The sequence below is a fragment of the Lutra lutra genome, chromosome 11 (assembly GCF_902655055.1).
Source record: "Lutra lutra chromosome 11, mLutLut1.2, whole genome shotgun sequence".
Classification (NCBI taxonomy): domain Eukaryota; kingdom Metazoa; phylum Chordata; class Mammalia; order Carnivora; family Mustelidae; genus Lutra; species Lutra lutra.
In genome coordinates, this window is record NC_062288.1 from 78322652 (window position 1) to 78348839 (window position 26188).

At 34.8% G+C, this 26188-nt stretch overlaps 1 protein-coding gene across 1 annotated transcript in view; it reads left to right on the forward strand.

The window, feature by feature from the left end:
• KCND2 (potassium voltage-gated channel subfamily D member 2) overlaps positions 1–26188 on the forward strand; it is a 505769-nt gene that overhangs the window by 46356 nt on the left and 433225 nt on the right. The window lies entirely within an intron of this gene.

Here is a 26188-nt window from a genome sequence, read left to right on the forward strand (position 1 = left end):
AAAGAAAAGAAAAGAAAAGAAAGAAAGAAAGAAAGAAAGAAAGAAAGAAAAGAAAACGAAACCCAAGACCTCCCTTCAGTCCTGAGCAGGTTTTTCCCTCTGATTCCAACTCAAAAGTTTTATATACCTTTCTAGTTTACAACTCACTAAACATGTGAATACACTTCACCCCCTTTAATATTCTGTATTCTTAAAGTCCTATTTTTACTTTACATTTTAAAGATCTTTTGGAACGATTTTGTAGATAATTATTCAAATGCCATTTGTTATAAGAAAAAAATCAGAGAAAACAACATAAAAATTTTCCAATATTTGCTAGACTTTTGCACTACTGTGATACTAGGGATTTTAATTACAGTGGCACTTGGGATAGAATGTGATGTTTTAATTTGAGGAAGATTCAAGAATGAGCCCAAAGTTTCTAAACTGTCTCTCATTGGTAATAGCAATGACCAGTGTTTATTTGGCACCTATAGTATTACAGTAGTGATCCTAGATGGACTATCTCTGTATATTCTTAGAACACTAAGCTATAGGTAATGCTTTTATGCACATTTTTTAGACAACTAAACTATGCAAAATTGTAAAGTCCTTGCTAAGTTCATGCAGCTAGAAAGTGATTGTATAGAAGATACTTGATTCAGTTGTGGGCATTCAAAAATTTACATTCATAGCTATGGCAACAAAACATCCACATGTGCAGCCTCAAAAAATTACTTAAATTCTTAACTTAATTACTTAAATTCTTAACTAATCTCCCCAAGTGTTGTCCCCTGCCTAGTTCTAGCATAATTTTTAATGGAGGAGCATGAAGAAGCATTATCATTGTTGGAATTATAGAAAGTAAAATGAATAAATATTGATAATAGTAGGGATCAGAACCAGAGAATAAAGCTGAGGAAGTGGATGTATGAATGGATGGATGGATGAGTCTTCACTAATTGTTTTAAGAGGGTCAGAACGGTGTTCCTTTGTTATTTTTTTTTTCAAGTATGATTAGATCCTTTCCAAAATTTTCACAAATCTTAGGCTTTCAGCTCTGACAGTTTACCTGATCTAGAAGCACCTAATGTGACTCAGGGTGTTAAAGACATCCTCAGCGCTTTTCCTTTGCCAAAATTTGAAAAAGGAAGTTTACTTATGATAGTTTGTTGATCTATTTGGAGCTTTATTAACCAAGTCTGCACCCATCTGGCCAAAAACTGTCTACTTACTTTCATACTTGTGCTCTTCTGTGTGATCTCGTGAAAATTTCACTAGGAATGTTCTTTATCTGGTTCACCAGAAGGTTGGATTGAAGGATACATAGATTTGCTTGTGGAATAGAAATTTAATTTCTATTACTGCTAAGTAGGAAAATTATCTTAAGCAAATGCATTGAAGAAGGTAGTTGTTCATGCTAATATCATAACAGATACAGTATTTCTATTGTATATGTATATAAATTTATACATGAAAATTAAATAGTGGGCAGGTTGTTTCATTGTGAAGGTGAGGTCTTGGGGGGATGGAAAGCATATGCTTTTAAATGTTTTCGTGTGAAAAGAAGTGATATTACTAAAAGTTTAAAAGTACATTGTATTAATATTAAATATAGAAAGCATAGCTATAGTTGGTTTAACTGACACTACATTTTCTGTCCCTTCTGTTTTTCCTTTCAATAATAATTACAAGATGTGGATGGCAAAGATAGGAAGACTTCTTGAAGTGGTGACAGCGGGGTCTTTGTAGAATGCCATCGCATGCCTTGTTGGTGGCTCCCAAATTGCTTCTAGGTCTGCCCTTGCTGGTGGAGTGCCTAAGCTTTGTTGTTTTTTTAGAAACTCTGTGCAAGGGGTCTACAGGGAATTTTTTGTAAATTTAAAGAGCAGTGTCCTTCTTTGGAAACATGCAGTATTTTTAGAATCCTCTGATATTATACTGTAAGACATAAGCCAACAGTGTACACACCCCTGTCCAGGAAGCTGAAAAAAAGTAACCCTGGGAATTTTAACCTCTATTTTCAGCCTCCATTAGGATGCTTTTATTTCTTCTGTATAAATACAAAAAAAGCACAGTCTGATCTTCTCCTCACTTCAAAAAGACCCCTATACTAGGGCTTAAAAAAAAAAAAAAAAGAACAAATGCAAGTGGAAAGAGAACTATTCAGATGGAGTGAACTTTTTATTTTTTAAAATTACTTTTGTGAAGGGGCACCTGGGTGGCTCAGTGGGTTAAAGCCTCTGCCTTCGGCTCAGGTCATGATCCCAGCATCCTGGGATCCAGTCCCGCATCGGGTTCTCTGCTCAGCAGGGAGCCTGCTTCCTCCTCTCTCTGCCTACTTGCGATCTCTGTCAAATAAATAAATTTTAAAAAAAATTACTTTTGTGAAAGCAGATTATGGATAATGTGGGACATACATGATTTATGTTCCAAATGCATTTGTTTTGTTATTTGATTGTTTAAGGTCAAACAAATAAGAGAAAGGCCATATGGACTTCTTTTTCTCTAACGCTTGGTTTAAGAGGCTCATTAGTAAAATGGATAATTTATAGAAATGTGGAGGAATAAATGCATAAACAAATTAGTACTTAGTAACTCTTTGACATTTCATATTTTTATTTTGATTATCCCTCAGTACCATAAAGAAGAAATTATAAATCCCATTTTATGCATAGAGAAAGACTTTGGAGGCTTGACTGGTCATCCATCCAACTAATATGTGTCAGGGCTGGCATAAGCAATGGATCTATAAATAACATAAAGAATGTGAATAATTACAAATCTGTTGCCTATATATATTACAAAGCAAACCAGTACATAATTATAGCCAGTCACCGAGATATATGTTACATGACTTGAAATTCACAATAACATACATTGAAATGTATGTATTTACATAGAATACAAGCAGGAAATCTTCATTAAATATAGAAAATAATGAAATATTATAAAATGTTGACTGTGTTAAAATTGCATCTGCCCATTAGCTACATTGGAAGATTAAGTCATAGAGCTTTTTCTTCTCTGAAATTATCACCACTGAGGCTTTTAATGGAACACACACACACACACACACACACACAAATACACATGTACAAATACACATAATCTGTGGAGAATATGAAAAGTACAATTATTGAAAGATATATTGAAGTAAATTATCAGTTTACCAATTGATTAAAGCTTAGTCCAATGTAAATTGCTTTTGTGAAAGATCTCTGAATATGATCTACTTCAGATCCGGGCAAACTTGAAAGAATTGAACCTTTCTCATTTCATTAGGCCCTCTGCTGCTTCCTGCCATCCCACCATCACTACACATATAAGCTTGACTCCCACTCAGAGAAGAATCGTTAGAGCAGACCCAGGATTTTCTGTATAAGTTGGTGCATTCACAAGAAACAGTGAGTTAACAGTGATCATACTTTAATCTGAAAAGTCCTGTTGATAACGTAGTATCAGATGCTGCTCAGAATCTCTAGGAATTTCCACCTTCCAAGGTTACTTTTAGGTGACACAGCAAAAGCAGAAATACTATAAACCTGTGATACTTGAATTTTCTGCAGTGAAGTGGAAGACTCGGAAGCAAAATGATACCTAAAATTGTCTACTCGTCTAATGAATCTCAGCATCGATTCCTTTGCTAGACTTGGAACATCACGTATTTCATGTCAATGAAATAGTTGGCATTCTGGTGCCACTCTTATGGAGTATTCCCTGAAGCACAATGTAAGAGTCACTCTTGTTCTTATAATGTTCCCTAGATCCCCATGTTGTAAATTTCATGGTCCTAAACCCCTATAGCAAATGTAAGGAAAGTCATGCAGAACAACATCAAATACCTTGTGGTTTTTCTGTGAGCACTGTTTTTTGTTTCTTTTTCTTTCCTGATACTTAATAATTTTAAGTGTTAGTGACTTAGTGATTAGCTTCAACTTGGGAATAAGCTGATAATTGAAATCCAAGGATGGTAAACATTTTAGAGTACACAGATCTTTAAATTAAAGGAAAATGTATGCAATAAGCCATGGGTCTTGGGCATCTCATAGATGTTTAGTTTGTATTGAACCATTATTGGCTTTTGTATATGTTATATATTTTTTACACATATTGTATTTAACTCTAGAAGAAGTATTTCTAGTCATAAGAATCCAGTAATAAGATATAATTTTGACATTTTAAATAGCAGTGACTATATTTAGCATAATATTTATAATTCCCCCTTTCCCTTACATGTTCCTATAAATCACCTTGTTAGGTATATTATTAAGTAAAATTTAAAATTATACCTATATTCACCTTAAAAATTAGATAACTGATGCCTTGGTAGGTATTTTATGTAAGAGGCGAATTTAAACTAAAATATTTTGGGTGAATTTCCAAGTTAAATGATCTCATCAGTGAATGCCTAAAAATTATGTTTCAATAGTCACTCAAAGTATGAAGGAATAAAACCTCAATTTTCTTTCAAGATAATAATTCTTAGGTTGTATTACCTAAGAATTAACATGTGGACTATGTAACACCTCACAATCTGGGAAGTATAGTCGTAGGTTTATAATTCTTATCTGTATGATGTCGTATGCAACTGGAAAACAGATGGATTTATCAACCAAAACTAATTTTTTATTCTCCAGACTCCCTAAGAATTCTTACATCTTCTTTAAGTTTTTCACTACCGTCAAGTGGCATTTATAACCACTGATAGCCTATTCTAATTTGTAGCTGACTGAGAAATAACAAATAGTGGTGAAAAGTTATAGTTAAAATCACCTCATTTTATTGGGATCCCTGTGAACAATGAATTTCCTGATATGCTCTCCTGAATTAACTGGGGAAAAGAGGTTTTTCAGAGTTGTCACTTAGATACCTCTGTTTGGGCTTTCATATCTAGGAAAAATGAATATGGTGATAGATAATGTTGATACATATTCTTAGATAAAACTCCTTTTCCTAAAAGTAAAAATCGAACTGGTAGAAGAAAGGGAAGTTATCAGGACAACTACAGTCTTATATTTTATTTTTTTATTTTATTTTTTTAAAGATTTTATTTATTTGACAGAGATCACAAGTAGCAGAGAGGCAGGCAGAGAGAGAGGGGGAAGCAGGCTCCCTGCTGAGCAGAGAGCCCGATGTGGGGCTCCATCCCAGGACCCTGAGATCATGACCTGAGTTGAAGGCAGAGGTTTAACCCACTGAGCCACCCAGGCGCCCCCAACTACAGTCTTATAAATGGAACACAAGATAAGTTTACTTTTTCTTGATGCTACGTCATTGCACTTCATTACAATGGCAACAATTTTGATCTGTTTTTGGCTTTTTTTGTTGTAAGAAGTAGTTTCAATGGTATTGCAAGATGTGAGGCAGTGACGAACACTTTGTTACTTTACTATTTGGACAGAACTACCTAGCAGTTCATTACTAAGAAGTGACCATAGCAAAGATGAACTTTTGATCCCTCACAGTTGGAGAAAATGAACTATGTGAATTAATGTCATGCTTAAAAATTTTATATAGGGGGGCGCCTGGGTGGCTCAGTGGGTTAAGCCACTGCCTTCGGCTCAGGTCATGATCTCGGAGTCCTGGGATCGAGCCCCGCGTCGGGCTCTCTGCTCAGCGGGGAGCCTGCTTCCTCCTCTCTCTCTGCCTGCCTCTCTGCCTGCTTGTGATCTCTCTGTCAAATAAATAAATAAAATCTTTTAAAAAAATGTTAAAAAAAATTTTTATATAGGTCTGTGGCGGGGTGGGTGGGGGGAGGGGTGTGGGTATGTGTGTTTTACCTTAGGGGGACTCTAGCAGTAGTGTTTGCTAGACATACATGTTGATGTAGAGTTCTGGAGGGATGACAGAATAGCAAATGTTGGGATTTTACCATATTTAGCATGGATTTTGACAGCATTCCTCAGCATATTGGAAATTAGGATGGATTCAACAAGACCTGGAAAATTGATAAGATTTAGGACCGCCAAATCAACAGTAATGGGCTGTCAACTAGAGAGTCATCGGACTACTTGATGAAGAGTCAAGAAAGTGTATTGGGGTGTGAACAGATCTCAGCAGCAGGAAGACTTCCCAACAAAGTATTAATCAAAAGAGAATGTGTGCTCACCCAGTTCTGAGCGAGTTCATCACACAGGACGTGGGGCAGACCAAGTCCATACCACAGAATCTGCTAATATCCTCTCCTAGAACAGTTTGGGAAAAATAATAGCCATACAGTTTTTTCCAGAACTGTCCAGAATTTTGACCCCTACTTGAACCCTCTAAAGGGAGTAGTCTTTTCCTTCTTCATGCATAATACATGTATGCTTGAAAACATGAACCTATCTCATTTTTCCAATCAACTGCTCTCTGCATTTAGTTATCTTAAGCACTTTCACCTAGCTTCTCTGAGGAATACTTAATGTTTATATTAGCTTTCTTAAATGCAAAGAAACCTAGCAGATATCACATAGCCTTACTGATATTTTTGTGTCACTTCTTCCACTGCTGCCATAAATGAGGCTGTCCTATCAATCGGTCAGCATCAGCCTAGGAAATTTACCCATTGCCAACTGATGAAAATTGAATTTGATTTAATCATTAGGTAATGTTGCCAAAGTGGAGTTTTTGTAGGGGCATCAAAATTCTAGATATCTGAAAGGAGTAGGCACATCTTGAAAGACAGAGAAGGAAAGAATTTTTAAAACACGCATAAATACATCAATAATCAGCTTATGTAGTTCCAAGGGGGAAAAATTAGAAATATTACTTGTTTATTCCAAAAATTTAAATCTAGCCATAGTTGTAAAGTCGTAATACATTATTAAAGTAAACTCAAAGTATCTTCAGTTTGAGAAATTTGAAAGATACAGCCCTATTTTTTTTTTCAGCTGCCTTAATGTGTCTCACAAGAGATGGAAATCCAGGTGTTTCTGGTTTCCATACCACTTTTCTTTGCACCTATTAAAATTCCAATTTTGCTGTGAGAGAAAGAAAAATGATTCCACTTCTAGGATTATTTAGCTAGCTATGTGATGCAGAGGCAATTTTCAGATTTGCATTCTTATCACTGCTTCTGTAAGCTCAATTATTTTAACAAGGTCTCTCCAATTTCCCCTAATGTTTTTCATAACTACCTCGAGCTTACATTTAAATCAAAACTCATTTTTGAAATAACTTATTTCTCCTAGACTTTTGGAGCTTTCAACATCACACTTCCTGTTTCTACATATTGAAGTTTGGTACAAAGATTTTCTTTCTCTTCCAGTGGCTTTATTAAGCTGTAGTCAAGTCATTAATGTAACTTTTAGATTTATATTTAACAGGATCTTTTTAAATCGTGTTGACATATTGGCTACTTATTCTGGTTAGTAACCAAACATTAAAACGGAAAAGTTTCCATGATACAAGAGAAGTAATTTCTAGAGATCTGCTTTACAACATAGTGCCTGAAGTTAACGAGATTGTAATGTGCACTCAAAATTTTGTTAAGATGGTAGCTCTCATGATGTGTTCCTACCAAAAAAGAAAAAAAAAAAAAATGAAAGAAAGCCTAAGGGTAAAGCTTTTCATTTGACAAAGAAATGGTATCGTTTTTTTATTGTACTGAATTTTGTATTTGATGTTCAGGATTTTCAAAAATCAGATTATACATATTAATTGCAGATCATTTTGTAAGCCATTCATATATTCAGTGGTTTATTGAGCAGAAATGTATCTCAAACTTCTTTAAGAAACTATTAGGAATACTCTATATCAATCTGTTATATGAGTGGCAAATGTTCTCAGAAAAATAAAACCATCAAAACATGGCATCAAATCCTCTAAATGATGCATTAATGTTAAATTAGATAATTTTATATTAATTCATTAACTTTTACGATATTTCAATGACAAAATGTTTATGTCATACTAATCTAACACTTAGCAAGTCTGTGTCCTTTCTTATAATTACTTTCTTCTCCCAAAAAGCTACGCTGTGCTTTCTGAATTCAGCTGAACATGGTGTGAATTATGCATCTTTTACTGAGAACATCTCACTCTAATTAAAAATACCCATGTTGGTCCTAATATGAGTTACAAGTTACAAGTTACCAAAGATTTAAAGAAAGGTTTAGTGAGACAGATTGGCTTTCATTCTTAAACCTTATCCCAGTTTGATTTGTGTGAATCTGTGATTTGGCTGAGATTAAGTACATGGCTTCAGAAATTACATTGTCTTTGGAGATTATTGCTACTGTGCATATGTAATTAAGTGTACTCATTATTGTCTATGAAGCCTTAAAAACCTGCAGTTTTGTGGGAAGAACATAAACCCAATGATTACATATCAATCGGTTGCAGAGAGTTCTGAGATGTTCCAGCCATTAGTTTGTGAAAAACTTTAAGAAACACAACGTTCCTGCAGTAGCCTAGATATATAAAGTAGTAAAAACTATGCCATATTAATTAAGCAGGCACTCATTAAGCACCAGCTGTGTATTTGCCAGTGTGTACTCTAAGGTGGAAGAGAGTTGTGGGATGTTAGATTTGGAAAGAACTTTAGAGAAAGTCTTGATCCAATTTTCCTACTTTATTGTCGAGACCTAGAAAATACGAATGATTTAAGTTCTCACCTCTAAAATTAGCATCAGTACTCAAATTAGAACATACAAGAAAAAACACAATTAAAATGAGTGAACCTAAGAGCTCAGAGTACGTGTTGAGTTGCCTAAAGATAGGAAAAGTGTAACCCTACAAATTACATAGTGATGCCGTAGGAAGGAAAGTCAAGGAATGATTAAATGTAAAATCTGATCTTATTGTTACATCTAGATCATAGTCCTGATTTTTTTTCAGAAATAATATCAATCAGTTTTACTGATTCCATATGAAAAATGAATTCTCTATTGATTAAGGTTATTCACAGTGACAGAAACATGTGCTGAATTAATACTTTTATAATACTTTACATTTAATCATAGCATCAGCACACTCTTACATGTGTATGCAACATATCTCTTTCTTCTAATGGTAATGCTTTCTAAGCTCATATGGCTTTGAAAGTCCCTTGAAATAACTTTGTGGCGATCTAAATACAGAGGTTGGGAACCAAACAAAAGCTCATGAGAAAGTTCTCCCTTCAATGGCATATGCAACAGTTTTAGCACTTGAACATTCTTTTCTAGGCCTCAAATCATGAAGAACAGGAAGTATGTTTTGTCGATCTAAACAAATAAAATTCATAGATAATGTTAGCGTACCAGATTCAAAACATGGCTTTCAACAAATTTCTATTGCTTTTTGAGACAATATCATAAACATTTATAAATAAAGAAATGGAGATTCATTAATATATCTGGTAGCAGACTAGAAATTAAGCACACTAACCCTATGTCAGCATACGGTTGACTTCGAATTTTGTAAATATTTTTTTCATGTTAAATTATTCACCTGTAATTTAAGACAATTTTATGCTATTGTTATCATCAGTGTTCAATAGATTAGCATAGTTTGCCTTTCATCTACTGTTTTTCACCCTCTCCTTCCTTATAGCATTACTGCATGGAAACATTAGAGCATTTAGTCTTACATTTTCTGAGCTGTGATTCCCTTCCATTAGCCTCATTATTAGAGATGATTCTAATACCTTTCTTCCTGAATGAACCCTAAGTTTGCTATTCATTGTTGTTGATTTTTTTTTCTTATTTCTTACAGGGCTCTAAATATAATCTCAGGCATTCCTCCAAAATTGCCATGAAGTAACAAGGGAGTAGCTGTAGAGCTATTTTTATTTTTAAAGGATAAATTGTAGAATAGTAATACACTGTACCAGATTACACTTTTCTTAACAAAAATCTAAGCCAAAAAGAAGACACAGATCTTACACTCACCATTCTATTCCATATATTTTGTATATTACAATAGACTTTCTTATTAACATCAGGCATAGGTTCTGGGCTTTTAAATTTCTTCGTAAGGTAGATAAGCTTATCAAAATACTAGCTATGAAATAGAGGGAAAAGGGAATATAGAAGCAAATTCTTTCTCGCTTCTAAAGTTAGGTCACAATAAATAATACTACAGTTAATTCACCTAAAAAGTTCCATGTTCTTTTATCTCCTTCCTGCATTAAGATACTAAGAAAGAAAAACCATGTCCAAATCATTTTGGAATCATTTAAAAAATATCCTTTAGATAACTATATTTTCAAGTCAATATTTTATATATTTCAAGAAACTAGAGATAAGATTTAATATAATTACATCTCTAGTCTATGAAGTCTTACTATAGAAACATTTTTGCTCTCCATTTAATGTAGTAGAAGTCATATAATCAATATTACACTTCATGTTTCTATCTAAATATGCTAATTAGCATCATACTATGTTCTAAGCCATGAAATCATTTCTTAGCATAGAGATATTAGTTGGTTAGCATTTGAAAGGTCCTGACACCCACCAGTGCCAATGTGTGGAGAGAGGGTATTTTGCCACCCCTACAACAGGACCCCAGACACCAGCTACGTGTCCTACAACTCAACTTGATTTTGACACTTTCCACACGTTAAGGATTCAGTCCTGCAAGTCTGCTCCAACCCCCCACCCTCCACCATGCCCCCCCACCCTTGCCATTTTACATGCAGTTGCATGCTTAGATTGTCACCTATAATTCTGATTGACTAGAAATCAGAGGTTTCCATGATCCCCTCCTTAGGTTTAATTGCCTTGCTAGAGAGGCTCACAGAACTTAGACAAACATTTTACTTACTAGATCATTGGTTTATGATAAAAGTATATAATGCATGAATAGAGATGTAGAAGAAATGCATAGGACAAGGTCTGCAGAAAGGGCACAGGGCAGCCATGCCCTCTCCAGGCATGCCACTACTGCCATATCTTCCTGTGATCAGCAACCTGGACACTCTCTGAGCCCCTTTATTTTGTTTTGTTCTGTTTTGTTTTGTTTTATGGATGCTTCAGTGTAAAGGAATGATTGATTAAATCATTGACCACTGGTTGTTAAACTGAATCTTCAGCCCCTCCCCCTTCCCTGGACTGTAGGAGTGGGGAGTGGGCTGAAACTGAATGTTAAAGTTCTCTAATCACATGGTCAATTCTGACAACCAGCCTCAGTCCTTGGGTGCTTTCCAAAAGTCACCCCATTAACATAGCAAAAAATAACTTTATTATTCTCAACACTTGGGAAATTCGTAGGGTTTTGGAAGTGGTGAGCCAGGAACCTTGGACAAAGACCAAATAAATATATACGAGAAATATATTTTGGTCATCTGAATGACCAAATATACATTTTTTCTTATAAATCACAATATCACAGCATTAAATATTAAAGTGCATGTGTTAGTGTAGGGTTTGCAAATAGAAAAGTAGGAAAATCATGCTTTAGATTAATAAGAAAAATACTGAAATTAAAAATCCTTGAGTCAAACTGTCTGAGTGGTTCTGTTCCACTTTGAGCTCCTTTGTCAGTTGGTACCACTTAAAAGATAATAAACAATGAGTAATTTTAGAACTGAATATGTTCCAGGCACTAGAGATAGACACAACTTGAGTAGGTGACTGACATCTAACAGTAATAAGTGTAATAATGAATTATATAGTGATAATAGGGGTGTTACAAAGGGAAGAGGGATCATATATGCAGGGGGGAATTAAGGAAATATTCACAAAGGAAAAGTCATTTTAGTAAGGTCTGGTAGAATGAATATGGCACTGCCTGGTGTTCAAGATTGGAAAGTATCCAAGGACTCACAGATGCAAAGCCTGTAAATGTGAGAATTTGGTATGTCTTTGTGGTTCAGTGTGTGTGTGTGAAGCTTATCTATCATGCAGCCAGTGCAAAGCCATGTGGGCAGCAAATTAGGGAAATACCTCTCTCTTTACAAAAGGACTTTTACTTTATCCTGTCAAAGACAGGGACTGGCTAAAGAATTTCAAGTCAAGAAGTAACAATGTGGCTGCGCTTTGGAAAATTGATTGAAGTGGTTTGAAATTGAAAGCAGAAAAGCCAATTAAGAGTTTATTGTAATGGCTTAAAAGGAAGAAAATGGGAATGAAGATGTAGTAACGGAGAAAGACACAGACTTTAGAAAGGAGAAGCGAAAGGATAGAGTGACTGACGGAAAATGGGAGTTGGCGGGAGGACAGTGATGGCTCTCTCTAACCTGGTAGATAGATTCAGAGTAGGACAAGACAGAATGCAAGAACAGTAGTTTTGTTGAAGAGGAGTTTTTGTTTTGTTTTGTTTTGTTTTGTTTTAGATTGTATTTATTTATTTGAAAGAGGGTAAGCAAGAGAGAGAGAGAGAAAGAGCACGCAGGAGCAGGGTGTGGAGGAGAGGGACAAGGAGAAGCCAACTCTCCACAGAGCATGAAGCCTGATACGGGGCTCCATCCGGGTCTTTGGGATCATGACCTGAGCCCAAGGCAGACACTCCACCAACTGAGCCACCCTGGCGCCCTGAGGAGTTCATTTTTTAATATATTAAGGTGAAAGAATCTGTGGAGGTGTTTAGAACCTACAACAAAATACTTTGTGAATGAATGAAGGATTGTTCAGTGTGCCTATGTTGCTGTGCTTGGAACCCATGTCCAAAATGCATTGTTTGAGAGTACTCAATCCATGATACCGTCCTAACTTTCGGTGATGTCATTTCCATTCATGTGTTCATTAGTAAATTCATTCGTCAGATATTTGTAGATTTTGCTAGGTAGTAGACACATGGATGCATCATTAAAGACCACAGTCCAGGCTTCCACTCTTTTAATTTAGCAGGGAATACTGTAGAAGTATATTAACAATCAGTATTGTGTGGTAAGTACAGACTGACTGAATTCAAAAATAGCAGTTGATTGTTTAATTTGCATTTGTGCAATTATTGGGACAAACACTTAGATAATTATTACATCGTTGTCTTTCTAGCCATGGTTTTCGGTGTACATCATTAGAATATTTGCTAGAAAAATTAATGATTTTATACATAATTTTCCTAAGGTCTTTATTTTTGTGATATTAATAAGCCTTGCATATTGAACATTTTATTGTCCTCCACGTTTTATATTTAAATATTGTCTGTTGTTTGTATTCTATTATGAAAACTATAATAATGTATTTATACTTTAAGTAAAAAAGTATCTCAGAAATGGAGATTCCACATGTGAAGGTATATGACTTTGTGGATGTGCATCTAGCAGAGATGCACATCCACACTCTTATTTTCTATGTTTTTTACTTTCTAGTCCCTTCACGTATGCTAGCTAATGTTCTAGTTATGTCCAACACACTTGTTCTTCCATACTTCATTATGAAGTCTTTGAAAGAAGAAACCAAATTTAGGATGTCTTTCTGTTCTCATCGATCCCAATTATTACTAATCATTGACACAATAAGCATTTGTTGAGTACCCAAAATATGGCATTCAGGAGATGCTGAGATACATAAAATATGCCTTAAGTGCATTACAGAAACTCAGAAGAGGTGACATTTATAGTAATGAGAAAATATGAGCAGGAAATTGCTCAAAAATGCCTATAAAAAGTGGGTAATGATATTATAGGTAGAGAGAATAAGTTTAAAGATTCATAGACTTTAAATGATAAGTATGTTGGAGGCAGTGGATGGTTCTGTGTGGCCAGAGAGCTGCACACAGAAGAAAGTCATGTAGGCTAAGAAAGGTAGACTATGTCAGATGGTGAAAGGTTTGTTGTGTCTTAGCAAGGAATTTAAGGATTTTTTTTGGAATTTGTTTCTTTGTTAGACACTGAGAGATACCAATTATTTTAATCAGGAGAGTGATATGGACACACAATTTTAAAGGGTGCCTCTTTTCATAAGACAGGATGGATGGGGCCCTTGGGTGGCTCAGTTGATTAAGCCTCTGACTTCAGCTCAGATCATGATCCTGGGGTTCTGGGATCGACCCCCATGTGGAGTCAAGTCAAGTGAAGCAGCCTTGCATTTGGCTGGGCTCCCTCAGGAGGAGTCTGCTTCTGTCTCTGCCCCTTCCCCTGCTTCTGAACCCTCTCTCATACATGCACTCCCTCTCTCTGAAATAAATAAAGTCTTAAGGAAAAAAAAAAAGGATGGACTGAAGAGAACAGATGCTGAATGTGTTAGCACATAGTTATTTTAGTGCTAAATGGAATTATTAAATTCTGTTCGTGTGTGTGTTGTGTGTGTGCACATGTTTGTGTGTGATTTCTAAAAAAATGCACGTTGAATATGTATGTTTTTTAGGGAGGTATAAAGGGTTTTGGTAAAGATCCAGAACTTTTTTTTAAAAGATTTTATTTATTTATTTGACAGAGAGAGATCACAAGTAGGCAGAGAGGCAGGCAGAGAGAGAAGAAGGGAAGCAGGCTCCCTGCTGAACAGAAAGCCCAATGCGGGGCTCGATCCCAGGACCCTGAGATCATGACCTGAGCTGAAGGCAGAGGCTTTAACCCACTGAGTCACCCAGGTGCCCCAAGATACAGAACTTTTGTAGAAAGTATACTGAATTGGGACAGGTTAGTACTATCTGTGTCGATGTAAGATGATTATTGACTATTGAGACCAGGATGTTACCTGAAGAGGAATGGGGAGATTAGAATGATTTTTATCTCCTGAAGTCAATACTTCCATTTCAACAGCCATGTTTGTTTGTTTGTCTTCCATTATTTTCAGTGTTATTGAAACGTAATTACTAGTAACATGTTAAATAATGTGTAAGATAAGGTGAAGTAGATGTGGTCACTGAAATGTACATTTTAAAAATGGAAAACATACTAGAATTAAGAAAATGTACACTGCTTATCTAAAAACTAGTGACTAAAATTAAAATAAAACAAAGCACAAAACAAATATTTGTCAAGGAGCACAAATAGTTGTGGAGTTCTATGTTTTTGTTTTTACCAAATATGCCTTTTGGGAGATACATATTTTTTTTCAGAACTATAAATGACAAGTTGATTTTGAACAAATGAGTACAAGAAACATTTTAGGAATATCTGTTGAGCTGACAGAAGCTACAAGTATAGGGTAAGGGATTAATAAGAGGTAGAAAAAAGAATAAGACTGATGGGATGCTTTAATCCACAATATAAAGGTTTTGGAACCTAATCCATTACATGAAGTTTCTATAAGGTACTAAAGAGAAGCTATCATAAAACATCTGGAATATCTGCAAAGTAACAATTTATTGGAAAGGGAACTAGAAGTAGGAAGAGGGAATTCATGATCATGGTTGATAGGTCAGATGAATTGTCTCTGTATTATTTATTTGGTCATTCTTAAATTTTCAACATAATAACTTAACAAAGAAGCTTTACTCCTCTGAAAACCAACTTCAGGTTTTATGGTAAACCCATGTGAGAAACAGTCTAAAATATCCATTTTGCCTTTATTTAATTTTTGTTACTAAGTAAAGAAAATGTAATTTCTGATGAAATAAATCAGAATTGCTGTGAAAAAATCATTTAAAAAATAATATCGATATAATGGCATGTGGCTGGCTTAGTTGGTAGAGCATGCAGCTCTTGATCTTGGGGTCTTGAGTTTAAGACCCGCATTGGGTGTAGAATTTACTACACATAAATAAATAAATAAATAAATAAATAAATAAATAAATAAATAAAATTTAAAACTAATATCAATATGGTACATAAAATGGTCTAGTTCATATCATATTTTATATCAAAGATAAGCTACCTTTATTTATTGGGCTTATAAGTTTTAGAAAGGTAAGGAAATTCAATACTCTGTTCTAGATTCAGGAAACTGAAACCCAGGGAAATTAAATGCCTCCCATGAAATAGGGACAAAATCCAACTCCCTTCCCTGTTCTGTGTTTCTTTCTGCCACACAGCACTGATGTGTGTCATATGTTTAAGTTTAGGGTATTTTAAAGGACACAGTTCATAAAGCAAACAAAATGATTTCTAGTTATTGTAGCATAGTTTCTCTGTCTTGAGATGGTTATTTTAGTCTTGCATAGTTTAAATAAGATGTTACATATACTTTACAGACAATTTATCCTTTTAAGGAAAGAAATATATATTTTACTTTTCCCACTGATGTAATCTAACATTTAGAAAATTTTCCATATCCTGTTACCTGGGTGTTAGGTCACTGTTTCAGTAAAAGATGGCATCCTCCTTTTGTTCGCTAGTTAGTTACTAATATTTTCTATAGCTTGAGTAAAAGTCAGTAGCATTATTGGCAAGATACACAATATCTTTGTCTTGTGGTAACAGATGATTTGTTCCCCTAAATGGCTTTTTGTTGTTAGATCAATGAATACATGACTTTTTATCTAGTGTCATTAAATTGAAATTTTAAATTAAATTCTAAGTATTACCAAAAGTAACCCTTTACTATAAAGGTAATTTTCTGATTTATAATAAAAATAAAGCAGTTCTGAAACAAGGTCACTTTTCAGCATGTTGGCTTTAATGAATAGAAAACTTGTTAGTATTTTTTTTTTAAGATTTTATTTATTTATTTGACAGAGATCACAAGTAGGCAGGGAGGCAGGCAGAGAGAGAGGAGGGGAAGTAAGCTCCCTGCCGAGCAGAGAACCCTATGCTGGGCTCAATCCCAGGACCCCTGGACCATGACCAGAGCCAAAGGCAGAGGCTTTAACCCACTGAGCCACCCAGGTGCCCCAGAAAACATGTTAGTATTTCAAAGTAGAATTGACCATTTGAAAATAACACCCTAGGCTTGGAGATTAACATCGAGGCAGTCGTGTTGACATGTGCTTCCATGTGTGGTCCACCTTTGGTCATAAAGAATCCCAGTACTCACAGTAGGAAAAGAAAGCTGACATCAACAAGAAGGCATGAGAGTAATAGTTCAATTACCAGTGAAATTAGGAACCCTGGTTTTCAAAGTTTTTCTTAATTGTACAAATTGATTTCTTTAAAAACATGAGTTTGATAAATAACATGGTTGGGCTCACATAGAAACTTACAAATCAAAGTGTCTCTGGGCACGTTCTACTTTCTTAAGTTACTAATTATTAAACTATCATTTGTATATAAATTTATTTATATTGAGTTTATATATGTATGTTTTTATATGACTGTCAATGGATACGTTGAATGTGTAATCCTTTGATTGGGAAAGATGACTTAGAACACTTGTGTGCTGATGAGGCCTACTCTTCTTTTGAGCTGCTTGAGCAGAGCACTCTGATAAATTGAACATAACCTTTTTAGTGTAGCTCAATGATAAATGTTTCATTACTTTATGACAGAGTAGAATAGAAAAATGATATTTGTTTTATACTTTGATCCTGGACATCTGGCCAAAACGAAAACAAAAACAAAACAAAAAAAAAAAAGAAAGAAAGAAAGAAAGAAAAAGTAGAAATTTCTGTCTTAACTCCAAAAAATTCAAAAGGAAAAGGGATTACATATAATATTTGGATTAATCTACTTCTTAAAGTAACTCATTCAATTACAACAGTATGCATAAATGTGCATACACATCCATGTATATATGTAGATATGGAAGTAAAATAAAAAATAATTGATAGTTATGGTAAGGGAGATATACTTTATTTGGTCTCCAAACTGGAGAATTAGACCCTTTGAGGAAGTTGTGCATGATAATGATCATCAGAATAGAGAACAGAGATTCGGTATTTAATTTTTTGTTCACTCTTTATTCAGTTTGTTCTTTCACATGTTTTGCAAATATGTAGAGAGCTTATTTGTTTATCTTCTGTCTTGCTCACAAGAATGTGAACTGCAAGAAAGCAGTGACACGGTTCGCCTGGATTATACCTTGTACTACTAACTATGCCTACACAGCGATAGATCTTCAATAAACATGGATCAGTGGGTGAATGCCAATTACCGAACTGTGTGTTAGGTATATGCTGCTGACCAAAACAAGTGTCGCCTACTATATTAACATCCAGCTGGGCGGGTGGTGGAGCTAGGATAAAAAAATCAAATACTTAGTCAATAAATATTTAATGATAATTGTGTGGGACAATAGGAAGAAAAAAGGACTTTTTTTTTTCAGATGTGAAAGTGTTACTCTTGTTTGATAATAAAACTTCCACATTGCCATAAAATATGCAGTCCACAAGGCTCACCAAATTACTTAAATTTAGGCTCAAAAGGTAAGGAAAATGTAGACTAAGAACTTCTGGAAGTGTTTATTCTAGAATTAAGGGTGTGAATTTGCATATAGTTACTAATGGTGTTTTGTTAGCATAAAAGGCCTTTAGAGATTACAGGTAGTATTTTTTTTTCATTTTATTTTATTTTATTTTATTTCTTTTCAGTGTTCCAAAATTCATTGTGGATGCACCGCACCCAATGCTCCATGCAGTACGTGCCCTCCTTAATATCCACCACCAGGCTCACCCAACCCCTAAGCCCCCTCCCCTCCAAAACCCTCAGTTTGTTTCTCAGAATCCACAGTGTCTCATGGTTTGTCTCCCCCTCCAATTTCCCCCAACTCACTTGAAGGAGCTGCCTTAAACCTTTAAAATGCAGATGTCCCAACATGAGTTTTCAGACACAGCTCTAGGAGGAAACCTTAATGATTACTAAATTCAGAATATGTTTGTAAAAGTTTTCATCTCCCCATTTATTTAAAATGCTTCTTCTACAAACTAGTTAATGTTTAGAATTCTCTCTCTCCTCTTGCATCAAGAGTTACTCTCCTAAAACTAATGGGATTCACTGTTTCAAGACTACAGACAAAATTTTGTTTGCTAGACTCAATCCCAATTGCGGCAACTAAAGAAATTTATAAGTTAATAAAATTATAGGAAATAATAAATTCTTTTTTTTAAAAAGATTTTTTATTTATTTATTTGTCAGAGAGAGAGAGAGAGAGTGAGCGAGCACAGGCAGACCAAAAGGCAGGCAGAGGGAGAAGCAGGCTTCCTGCTGAGCAAGGAGCCCGATGTGGGACTTGATCCCAGGATGCTGGGATCACGACCTGAGCCGAAAGCAGCCGCTTAACCAACTGAGCCACCCAGGCGTCCTGGGAAATTATAAATTCTAATATGAGGCACACACTTTTTGACACCTTTGTAGCCTTTGTTGTATTTACTCAACCCTGTTTCATCATGAAGGAGTGGGAAAATACGCAAACTCAGGTTTTTGAAAGAAGTATACAGAGATAATCACTCTCCCTATAGAAGGTGACTTCTTTTAGAAAGTTAAAAACGTAACTTCTTAAAAAAAAAACAAAAAAAACCTTCTCCCAGATCATTTGAAAGTTTTTGGGAATTTATTTTTAATTAAGTTATATGTAAAACTTTGTGAAAATATCTATTCCATAATCTGATTACCTTCCCACTGAGTCCTTTCTGTTTTAGTGGAGTTTAAAAGCATGCCACAGCATGTGTGTCACTCATTCCATGGATTTGGTGTTGTCTCCCATCTCACTGAGCAACTACTATGGTCTATAACACATACCTACCAAGACATATATTTTGATTTCACTCAGTTACTTCCTATAATTATTCCAGCTGTTACAGCCATTGGAATTTATTTGTATTTTATGATGTGATGTCATGGCATTCCCAACTGGTCTTGGTGGTGCATCTTTTAGTGGTTCAGTCTCTGTTGATGGACTTTCCACTGCTTAGTTATACAGCTCTTGTGAGGCTTTATAAAAGGACTTCCTAAGTACTTAGATAGCCAAATTCATTATTAATTTTTTACTCAATAGTCAATAATACTTACTGAATATTTACTTTTTGCTATACTGTCTTACTTCATTTAATTTTTAGAACCACCCTATTGGATAGATACTAGTATTATTCTCACATTATAAGTGAGGAACTTGGTGGTTATGAAGTAATTTGGCAACAGCCATTTAGCTGGTAAATAGTAAGACTGGGAATCAAACCAGGATTGTCTGTTTCAAACATAAGCATGCTTAAGCTTGTGCTATGAATAGATGGATATGTTGAATTACAGCTTCAGGAGGACACAATTTATCTTAAATAATAAATGAGTGAATAAGTGAGTGAATTAGTACATAAAATGTCTCTCAACCCTAAAAAAGGCAGAATATTATCGAGAAATGGGGGAAATTTCTAATCTATAGGTTGCTTATCTTTGATATTCACATTTTGGTTCTTAGCTTCAAAATAGGAAAATAACAAGTTTATGTATGAGAAACATAGGCATATACAGCCCTTTGATTTCCCTCAAGTATTAGGAGGCTAAATATACATTCAAGGGCCATATGGGCGACTCAATCCATTAAGCCTCCAACTCTTGATTTTAGTTCAGGTGTGATCTCAGGGTTCTGAAATGGAGCCTACATTGGGTTCCATGATTCTCTCTATCTCCTTTTGCCCCTCATGCCTCTGCTCTCTCAAAAAATTAAAAATAAATAAACAAAAAATATACATTCAAATTTGTTTTTGTGGTATGCTCTTTATCATATAAATTATGTGAATTAATAGATGATTTATCGATAAGTATATGTTTGATATTTGTGAAACACAGCTTTCAGTACTTTTTAACATATGTTTTTTTTTTTTTTTATCTCACTAAAGTCATCTGGGAAATGCCATAAAAATATCTCACTATAAATTATTCAATTGGTTACTTATTTGCCCTGTCTTAATTCAGTTATGAATCCCCTTAACCTAGCTAATGGACAGCTACTGTAATCTACTGTCATGGAAATAAAATAATATTATGTGGTAAGATGAAACTACAAGATAATGAAAATATAACTAACTTATTATGTATTTATACCCTACATACTTTCTGATTCAGAACCTTAATGTGAATTTTCCTTGCCATTTCAAAATTCAGTTACATCTCCCAAGAGTTTATTCTGATGTTGTTTTTGTGAAAATACAAATTTTTTTTTTTAAGATTTTATTTATTTATTTGACAGAGAGAGATCACAAGCAGGCAGAGAGGCAGGTAGAGAGAGAGGAGGAAGCAGGCTCCCTGCTGAGCAGAGAGCCCGATGCGGGGCTCGATCCCAGGACCCTGAGATCATGACCTGAGCCGAAGGCAGCGGCCCAACCCACTGAGCCACCCAGGCGCCCCGAAAATACAAAATTTAATGAATTTTAAAGGAGATCTCTTTTGCTTTCCCCCTATAGAAAATGGAGGATTTTTGGCAAATAAAAGGAGGACACATATCTTTTTTCTGGTCATTTTGTATTTTCTGATCTAGCACTCCTGCTTTCTCAAGTCCTTTTTGACAATGAATGAGCTATATTCTGAGTTCTGGCATTTGCAGTGATTTGATAAAAACTTCTACACTGTCCTTAAGCAGGCCACTCTAGATGTCAAATAACTGATTCTGTGTTGGCAATGAAGGAAGTTTTTCCTGCTTTTATCCACACAATGGGGATTTTTACAGAGTTGGATGAATTTCTGATTTTTTTAAATTAATTTATTTATTTAAAGATTTATTTATTTATTTGACAGACAAATCGCAAGTAGGCAGAGAGGCAGGCAAGGAGAGAGAAGGGAGGAAGCAGGCTCCCTGCTGAGCAGAGAGCCCCATGCCTGGCTTGATCCTAGGACCCTGGGATCATGACCTGAGCCAAAGGCAGAGGCTTTAACCCACTGAGCCACCCAGGCGCCCCAGAATTTCTGATTTTAGGAAAATGTGGCAAATTCTTGCTGATTATGCTGCAAATTCATCCAGGCCCCATGTTGTTTATTCATGATTTAAATGCAGCATATACTACGATGTACTTTATATCTATAGATTATTTGGTGGAATGCTCCATTAATATTCACCATTTAGAAGTATTTTTTATTTGTTCCTTTTGTTTTGCTGTAAATAAAACAAGATCTATGCAGGGAGTCTATTGATGGCATGCTAGAACATAGATTGGCTGGGAACCCAGCTCCCCATTCATTAGTATGGGAAACTTGGGCAAGTTGCTTACACTTTTGAATGGGTCAGTTTCTTCCTCTGTAAAATTAGGATCATGAAATACCTACTCTAGATGGATGTTTTAAGGACAAAATGAGTCTTTATTTTAAATACTTAGAAAAGTGCCTTGCATATTAAAAAAAAATCAGTAAGCATTAGCTAACATTACTGATGAAATAAGCAAAAGGCAAAGAAACTGCGCTGATGCGCTCATATCAAACTGATGGATGAGTTCCATTTTAGAATGTGAAAAATGATAGAACAATCATGCAGGTGCAGAGAAATTAATATATGTAGATATTTGGGTATTTCATTATTTTTATGCTACTGTTTCTAAATAAAGCAGGATGCTTTCAACACCTCAGAAAGGATTTTTAAAATGGATTATAAACTATCAATGTTGTTAACTATGTAAAATCTACATACAAATGTAACTGAAATTGAACTGAGAAATGAAACAGGTTTGATCTGAAGATAAAAATAACGAGAAAGTTAAGTTAAAAGTAACCTTAAAAATTGCATCGCATGACTTTTGTTCTTCATCATTTTTTTAAGATCTCAGAACAGTGTCATTTTCCTGCATTTTAGCTTTTTACACTATTGAAGTTTAATAGCCAGGATAGCTTGAAACATTTAAGAAAACATTTTCAGATTTAAATTTTAATCATATCTTATTGAACTTCCTCACTTTTATTAGTAGAAATAAATAGTAACATTAACGCAAATTAATATTATTTTAATTCTCATTTAGTCATTTTATGATTGTAACTTATAATGAAAAAGGATCAAGGTAAGGCCCTTTTCATTTTTATCCTTTAAGAAATATTCTGTTTTTAATGGTTCTAAACTTTTGGTAGTTTTCAAAATTACTTTTTTCCTTGGCCTGGGGTACTGGGTGTGTTTTTCCTAAGGAAGAAAGAGAGAAAAAGAAAAAGAAAGAGACAGAGACAGAGAAGAAGGAAGGAGAGGGAAAGGAAAGGAAGAAAAGAAGTTAAGAGAGAGGGAGAAGGTAGTGTGTAGTTAGGAAAGGGATTAGAAAGGCATTTTGGTAGCATTTATCATGTTAGCAGAAATAATCAGATCAGTGTTTTTGCTTTGTTTTAGCTTTCATAACACCACAAGTAACTGAAGAAATTAACAATGAGTATAACAGAGTAACTATGCTTATAATTTATCTTCTGACACAGCATGTAAGTATTTGTCATGCTAAAAGAAAAAGGCCACCATAATAAATTGTCTTGTAGCTCTTCTGAAGTAAGTGAAAAAAATCTGAAGAATTCTCTAAAGTCACCATGAAGCTTTGGCTGCACATTTAAGTGCAATATTCTGTGTCCCAAGAGTTGAATATTCAAATGACTGCACCACCCAGGGACCCCTAAGTTTTTGTGGTTGTTTTCTTTTTAAGTAAACTCTTTGCCCAACTTGATGGGGCTTGAACTCACCACAAGAGTCATGTGCTCTACTGACTGAGCCAGCTAGGCACCCCAGTTCTAAGATTGCAAAATACCCTAATTTTACCCCTTTCTCTCTAGCCATAGCCTCCCTCTTTTTTCGTTTGTCCTTTTAAAATTTCACTTGTGTCCCATCCTTCTGCTCTGCTTTCATTTTTTTTTAATCTCATTAATCACCTCCTCTGTGGAAGCAGGTATGTTGTGAAGACTTCCTTCCATATGCTCATCTTACCTTTTTGTTCTTTCTGTTGTTTTAACATTTTATATACCAACCCCCCTCCACCTGCAGTGCCACTGAACCTAAGTTGATATTACTGATTATCTCCAATGTCTATAGTAGTAGTATCATTAGAATGTAAAATAAGCAAGTGAACGTCAGAAGCCACTCTTTATCCTCCATCAAATTAAAACAATAATAAAAGAGAACACCTTAAAATACCACAGAAATGCAAATAGCCACTTACGGGATCATCTTTTAAATGTTCCTAACTTGAAGCCAATGATCAGCTCCTTTTGTGGCATATGAAAGCTTATATTTAGGATTGTCAAGTGTAAGACATTAAGCAATAAGACACATATATTTTGTTTGTGCTTATAAATCAATGATAACATTTGTGAAACAGGATTGAGGATACTAATTATGTCAAGTAAGAAAAAGTAGGTAGATCTGGCTGACATTAGTTGGAAGGTTCTTTATTAAATGTAAGAAACCCAAATACAGTTAGCTTTTCATTTAATCAAGTCATGTGTCCAGTATAAATGAATGCCTATTGAAGTCTTTATATCCCGTACTTTTCTTAAATGCTTCGCTGAATGTTTAATACTCTGGCATCCCAGTTTGGAGCTTCTTTTAAAGGAGTCTTTCATAAAACTTGGGACAGAAACCTGCTCTAGATGACCACATGAAGAGCTGTACAAAAGAGAAACAAATTATAAAAGCTCAGTGTTACTTGGTTGCTTAAAATTTCTCTCTTCCTCTTTCTTAAAAAAAAAAAATGGCATTAATCAATGGCCTACTTTAGTTTCTAGAGCCTAAATAGTTGAAAATTTTATATAAAGGCTCATACAAAATCATTTTATTAAGTGAAAAGGGAACTAGACAATCTTTTGAAATTAAGCAAACAAAAATTTAGCCAAGATAATAAAGACAGCTTTTTAACACATTCAAAATTACTTTACTTCACATACTATTTTAAATTATGTAAATCAATACACTCACCCAGAGTTGCTGTGAATAGTCTTCAGTGTTTTGGCTATCTTCTAGAATCAATCTTTATGACAAGCATTCCCTACAGTGTCCTCTGTCCATTGGAAGTGCATGGGGCTGGAGGAAGGGAGACCTGGGTCCTACCCTGTTTGAACCACTTCTGTATGTTAATTCTGATGTGTTAAGACAGTTGACGCTCAGCAGGATTAAGTTATCTGGAAAGGAAATGCATAATTTGTTCGGTGACTTTTTCATTAGTTTATTGCAAGAAATAAATGAAACATTATTTGTTTCTAAACAAGAGATTGCAACTATAGATTAATTGATGTAATTGTATTCAAATGAAACTTTACTACTTGGCTGGGTTCCATTAAGGTTTAGTTTCTTTCTACACCTGCAGATGGTTGCTGTCAATCGCCAGAAGAAATGGATGATAAAACGTAGACAGATTCTTAGAAATTCTGCCCCATTTGTTGAAAAGCAACCCAAATCTTAATGAAACCAACAGACAGTTTCCAAGAAAGTGTTTTAGGACCTTTGCCATATGGCACAGTTTGAAGGGTAAGAAAAATACAAGAAAAAAATTTGTGGGAAGAATCTAAATATTATTTTTTTTCCAAAATATAGTCCACTGATTATATAAATTCTGACTCTCTGAAATTTAACTGATTATATTACAATTATTGTTTTGTTTTAATCAACACAGATATTTCAACTAACCAATTCCATCCATAATAACAATGATAACTGGATTCAGTAGAATTAGCTATTCACATTAATAAAAATACATTATTGTTGCCAAACTACTACTTCATTTCATGCATCTCCAGACAATCTCTGAGGGACATTTTCCAAAACACTTTGAAAAACATCTTTTGGCACTTTAGATCTTAACAACTTGTGAGTAAGTTTAAAAATGTTTATTTTAAAATGCCATGTAAATATAATCATTTTTAGTTTATGTAAATGAATTATAATCAGAATTTTGTCTGCTGCAGTATAGTGGTGGGAGAAACGAGGTTCTTGAGATAATACACTTTTTTAACATTTGAAGTCATTTTTATTTTGTTTTCTGTTACAATATATAGCTCTTTAAAAGGAACATGGATCAACCTAAGTTTAGAAGAAGAAACAGGGGGTTTCATATCATATGAGCATCAAAAGAGGTAAAAGAGCATGGCAGGTTAGCCTAAAGAATAATATATTCAGGCATCAAAATAGAAATTTTGAAGTATTTGAACAGATGCCATTTTGAAGAAACATAGGTCAACTATTGTCCTTACAGAGAGATGATAATTGTTCCTGACTTGGAGGATGCATTTTCAGGAGTAAAAATTACCTTCTGAGAGCATGTAAACCAGCCATTCGATGACAGTCGATAAAACCATATTTTCCATATCTAGCATTTGCGCTAAGGGTCTTGGCCTCATAATTATTGTGTAAGGGTATTCCACTGTGGAAACTTGACCTCGGATAGGGACAAGAGTATGTGTCTCACTTCATCTTAAAATTCGCACAGGTACTTGGGTCACCAGTAGCTTTAATTTATTTGCATCACCCCCAGGACCCAACATGGTAAAATATCATGAGTCTTCCTGGTATGTAAGTTCTTTAGGCATAAGATGTTAATCGGTGCTGCAGTAAATAAAGAAAAACTAGATTCTCCCTCTATCCTAACTCTTTCCTCCAGAATAGAA